The following is a 6,000-nucleotide window of genomic DNA, read 5'->3' on the forward strand; positions in this document are numbered from 1 at the left end:
ACTTTCATAGAACAAAGAAAATGTTTCTAGGCCAGGTCTAATTGCAAAATTTCTTATATTGCCTGTCATGATCTTCACAGAGAAAAGGATTCCCAGTTACTTGGCCCTTCAAAACTGCCAGCTGGTACCAGTTGTTACGAAGATGTGTGTGTTTGGCTGTGATGTGGGGCTCCTGCTAGGAAGAGCAGAACTTGTCGCACGCAGGTTAGCTCTGATAATTCTGCTGTCAGCTGTGCTGAGCAGCTTGTAAACTCTCATCCCTAGGGTCTTCACTGCGCTGTACTGCCTTTGGTTTTTGACTTTCTGAGGAAACTGTGAAACCAGAAGGAGAAATACGCTGTGTGAGATAAGAACAAGAGCTAGGTGAGAATTTCAGGGGGTGAACTGATGTGGAAGGTTTGGCTGACCAAAATTAAGCACTGAACTGGGAATGAGTGATCAAGTGTTGTGGGTGGTGTCTCTCCTGAGGGAGTTCTGTGTGACTAAGTCAGGTTTGTTTGTTTGGCCAAATGCAGTTTCATTCCTCTAAGGCATTTTCTTTTAAATCAAGGTCAGTATATTTGATCTCAAACTTACATTTATTCAGCTGCTTAAAAAGCAAGAATCCTGCATTTCTTTTCAGTCTTTCTGTTGAAAAGACTTCAGTTCCCACTGAAATACAGTCTGCTTTCAAAATATTTCCAGTCTGCATAATGAACTTCAGCCTTCCTAAAGGCATTATAGGTTGGATTACCCGACATATTCAGACCAGCATATTTAAAGAAGGGGGGGGGGTCATACTGTTTATCACAGTGAACTAAGTATGTGTTTTAAGGTGCATAGTATTTGTCCAAGCATACACCAGACTCAGAGCAAACAAAGTAGCCATAATGTGAAGCTGGGTGTAAGTTTTGTTAAGATATCTTTAGTTGAGCAAGGTGGATCTCTGCAGAGGCATAGGTGTGATGCTCACATTCCACCAACAAATCAGAACGTGCTGCCTTTAAAGAAAAAGCTTTAGCGTTTTCCAGAAAGAGTGCAGTAATGATTCTGTGTGGATTAAAAAAGATAGTACTAGCTACCTTAAGGCCTATCTTTGTTGATGGAAGAACTTTCCCAATTACTAATTCTGGCTTGGTTATATGGAGCAGATCATAAAAGTTATTCTTGTTTTTTTTCAGTAAAGAACAGACCTCCTGAAAGGTTTTGAAACCCCTTTGCTTTCTTTTCCTCTAAGTGTTAAAATACAACTATACGACCTGCTGCACAAATTGATAGTATTTTCCTTAGTCACTCATACAGATCTAGAGCACTAGATTGTGGCATCGAATTACATTTTTCCCCCTAAGATTCACTCATACGTGAAAGGATACATCATGACAGGAAAAAAGTCTTAGATATTGCCAAAAAATATATTATTGCCCCTTCCAATTGAAAAAATAATTTATAACTTGATTGAAAGTATGTACACCTTATGTAGCCAATTATCAAAATATTTTTAAGTTCTTAATTACTTTCCAGTTAGAAGGGAAATAATCAGAAAGACAACCTGTCATTTTCAATATAAAAAATAAACACTACTAAGAATATCTGAAAATAACCATATTAAAAGTCAAAGTTAGAATTTAAAAAATGTATCATGATTTGCAGGTAATCCTGGTTATCTGGAGACCCTGTAGTGTGCAAAATAATAGAAAATGAGAATGACTGTTTAGTTCCAGGATCAGCTTGCATACTGTGTAATACCCAAACCAAGTAATTAAAGTTTTTTTGGTTTTGTTCTAAGGTACAACCAAAGTTGCAGAACAAATGTTGGAGGAGCCTACGAGGAAGGGTGTCCTGCTGGACCTCGTCCTTACCAACAGAGAGCGACTGGTTAGAGATGTGAAGGTTGGGGGCAGCCTTGGCTGCAGTGACCACAAGATGGTGGAGTTCAGGAGCTGGCAGGAAAGAACTAAGGCAACCAGCAGGATTGCAACCCTGGACTTCAGGAGAGCGGACTTCGGGCTCTTCAGAGACCTAATTGGAGGAGTCTCATAGGTTAAGGCAGAAGGAAGGGGGGTCCGTGAGAGCTGGCTAGTGTTCAAACATCACTTCCTCCAAGCTCAAGAGCGGTGCATCTCTAAGAGTAATAAGTGCAGCAAAAGGGGCAGGAGACCTGCATGGGTGAGCAAGGAGCTCCTGGCCAAATTCAGACAGAAGAAGAAAATACACAGAATGTGGAAGAGGGGACATGCTGCTTGGGAGAATTACAGGAATACAGTCAGAGTATGTAGAGATGCTGCGAGGAAGGCTAAGGCCCAGTTGGAATTGAGTCTGGCAAGGGATGTCAAGGACAACAGGAAGGGCTTCTTCAAATACATCAGCAGCAAGAGGAGGACTCAGGAAAATGTGGGCCCACTCCTGAATGGGGCAGGGGCCCTGGTGACAAGGGATAAAGAGAAGGCAGAATTACTGAATGCCTTCTTTGCTTCAGTCTTCACTGCTAAGGGCAGCCCTCAGGAATCCTGCAACCTGGATGTAAGGGAGGAAGCCTGCAGAAGGGAAGACTTTCCTTTGGTTGAGGAGGAAAGGATTAGTGATCTTCTGGGCAGGCTAGACATCCACAAATCCATGGGCCCGGATGGGATGCACGCACGGGTACTGAGGGAGCTGGCAGATGTTGTTGCCAGGCTGCTCTCCATCATCTTTGAAAGGTCCTGGAGAACTGGAGAGGTGCCTGAGGACTGGAAGAAAGCCGATGTCACTCCAGTCTTCAAGAAGGGCAAGAAGAAGGACCCAGGCAACTATAGGCCGGTCAGCCTCACCTCCAGCCCTGGAAAGGTGATGGAACAGCTCATTCTGGATGTCATCTCCAGGCATATGAAGGAAAAAGAGATGATCAGGAGCAGTCAGCATGGATTCACCAAGGGGAAATCCCGCTTGACCAATCTGATAGCCTTCTATGATGGAATGACTGGCTGGGTAGATGAGAGCAGAGCAGTGGACGTTGTGTACCTTGACTTCAGCAAGGCTTTTGACGTTGTCTCCTATAACATCCTCCTAGAGAAGCTTAGGAAGTGTGGGTTAGAGGAGTGGACAGTGAAGTGGATTGAGAAGTGGCTGAAAGGCAGAGCTCAGAGGGTCATCATCAGTGGTGTGGAGTCCAGCTGGAGGCCTGTGGCTAGTGGTGTCCCCCAGSGCTCAKKACTGGSTCCMATCCTGTTCAACTTCTTCATCAATGACCTGGATGAGGGGACAGAGTGCCTCCTCAGCAAGTTTGCTGAGGACACCAAGCTGGGAGGAGTGGCTGATCCACCAGAGGGCTGTGCTGCCATTCAGAGAGACCTGGACAAGCTGGAGAGTTGGGCAGAGAGGAACCTCCTGAGGTTCAACAAGGGCAAGTGCAGAGTCCTGCACCTAGGGAGAAATAACCCTAGGCACCAGAACAAGCTGGGGKCTGACCTKSTGGAGAGCAGCTCTGCAGAGAAGGACCTGGGAGTGTTGCTGGATGACAGGTTGACCATGAGCCAGCAATGTGCCCCTGTGGCCAAGAAGGCCAATGGTCTCCAGGGGTGCATTAGGAAGAGTGTTGCCAACAGGTGGAGGGAGGTGATCCTGCCCCTCTCCTCAGCCCTGGGGAGGCCTCATCTSGAGTGCTGTGTCCAGTTCTGGGCTCCCCCGGACAAGAGAGACATGGAGCTACTGGAGAGAGTCCAGCACAGGGCTACAAAGATGATCAGAGGGCTGGAGCACCTGCCCTATGAGGAACGGCTGCAAGAGCTGGGCCTCTTCAGCCTGGGGAAGAGAAGMCTGAGGGGGGATCTTMTCAATGTGTAYAAGTACCTGAAGGGAGGGTGTCAAGGGGAYGGGGACAAACTCTTTTCAGTTGTCCCATGTGRCAGGACAAGAGGCARTGGGCARAARTTGAAGCACAGGAAGTTCCTCCTGACCGTGAGGGGGAATTTCTTCCCTGTGAGAGTGACAGAGCACTGGCACAGGTTGCCCAGAGAGGTTGTGCAGTCTCCTTCTCTGGAGATCTTCAAGGCCCGCCTGGATGCAACCCTGTCTAACGTGCTGTAGGTGACCCTGCTGAGCAGGGAGTTTGGACTAGATGATGTCCAGAGGTCCCTTCCAACCTTACTGATTCTATGATTTTGTGATTTTATATAAGGGGCCTGATGATTGTGTCAGCATTAACATACAGTTTTGTAGAGGCAGGACCCAAAAGTTGGGTGTCTGTATGCTGCACAGCTGAAAGTATGTTCARTGTTTTCTGGTAATCAGATATGAGTTTTATATCTTCAGTGGTGGTATTTCGTCGTTGTATTTTTTGTGTTTTTTCAATGGTGAACGATACAGGGATACTGGAAAGACATTTTTAGATATTGAATAAAATTTAAATTTATTTACAATATGCTAAAATATTTTTAAGTTATGGTATTAAAATTAGAGTAATCTTTATGGTCTACAGATTATGATAGTGTCTTAATTCTATGTCATGAATATCCCTTTTATAAAAAAAAACTAACTGGAAAAACAAGACAAAAAAGATACTTCATTCTTTCTCTGAAAAAATGTTGAATTTTCCAGACATCATAACAATCATAAAGATTGATAAACGTTTGAATATGAGTTCTTAGAAAAGGGAACATCGTGTGCTAAGAGTCACTGGTATGTATGTACTTTGGGAGTCTTGTGTAAGAAAATGGTCTATCTATAAAAACTAATTTTTTTCAATTTCTTAAAACTCATGAAGCATAGTGGGGAATATATTCTTTGTGTAAAAACTTGGTCAGATTGCAGAAATCGTTACAACTGATCCTGTTAAGGCAGAGCTTCAAAAAAAGTAAATAATAATTGTCCATATAAGGAGTTCTATTTATAGGTTGAACTGGAAGATAAAGATATATTGAGATGTATTGAGATGATGATAAATATCATTCCATCTCTTACATTCATGTTTAGGATAACTGAATAGTATATTTTAGGCAGTAGAAATCTACATGCAAGAGAAGACATATAGCATACAAAGGAGAAGTCCCTAAAGCATCTCTTGAGATAAGGCTTTACCCTTTATATTTTGCAGCTTGAACCTTCATTTTCTTCAAGAAAGCTGGTCATCTTATTATTATTAGGAGTGCTTGGCAGCATATCCCTCTCTTTTACTCTTACTTTGTGTTTGACAGCATCCTGGTACCCATTCTGTTTTTTCATTTTTGTGTAACTACAGGAGCACAGCAGAGCCCTTTTGTTCAATATGACAAGTATTATTTTGCAGTAGTTGTTGCAATAACCTCTCTGAGCCTGGAGGTAATACAATAAATCTACCAATTTAAGCTTTGCGCTAGGTACAACCAAGATAAAATTTTCCCTTTCTCTGGCTTCCACTTTCTTCAGTATTCTTTCCTTCCCCCACACATATGCTCACACTGCTTCTAYCTCTCCAGTGGTATGAAATGGGTCTGGAGTGTGGGCATTTGGGTTCAAATTCTTCCTGAGTTGACTGGGCAGAGGTGAAAGTGAAATATTTCAGTGTATTTTATAACCCAAAAGTTAGGATACTTTCAGAGGAGAAAAGATGTGAGCCAGTAGCTTTCAAAGGCGAAGTCTCTAACGCAGCAATGACCTAACRGGAAGAAATAGAACATGACCGGGAAGCCCGGGCAGGCAGGGAGGCAGGCAACCTCCTCCACTCCGCCACAGCCAGGCACCGAAAGCCTGAGAAAAGTGGAAGTAAAGCTCCAGCTTTCCCTTGGCATTTCCAAAGTCTCCCCACAGAGCGTATGGGCTTTGGCCCAACCTCACCACCTCCTGGCATCACTTAGCCCAGCCAAGACATCTGACTCTGAGGTGGGGAATCCAGTGGTCAACCCTCCAGTTACGTGGGACGAATTCAGTCCGTGTGGATCTGCTATCTTCACCTTCCCCTCCTTTTCTTCCTTGTACCTATATATTTTAAGGAGCCAGGTTTGTTCCCCTGGTTTCTAAAGGCCAGACAAGCCAGGGAAACTTAATTCCTTTGGCAGGGTAGTGGCTGGG

This window comes from Rhea americana, unplaced genomic scaffold (assembly GCF_003343005.1).
Source record: "Rhea americana isolate MKP2758 unplaced genomic scaffold, rheAme1 scaffold_94, whole genome shotgun sequence".
NCBI classification, from domain to species: Eukaryota; Metazoa; Chordata; class Aves; order Rheiformes; family Rheidae; genus Rhea; species Rhea americana.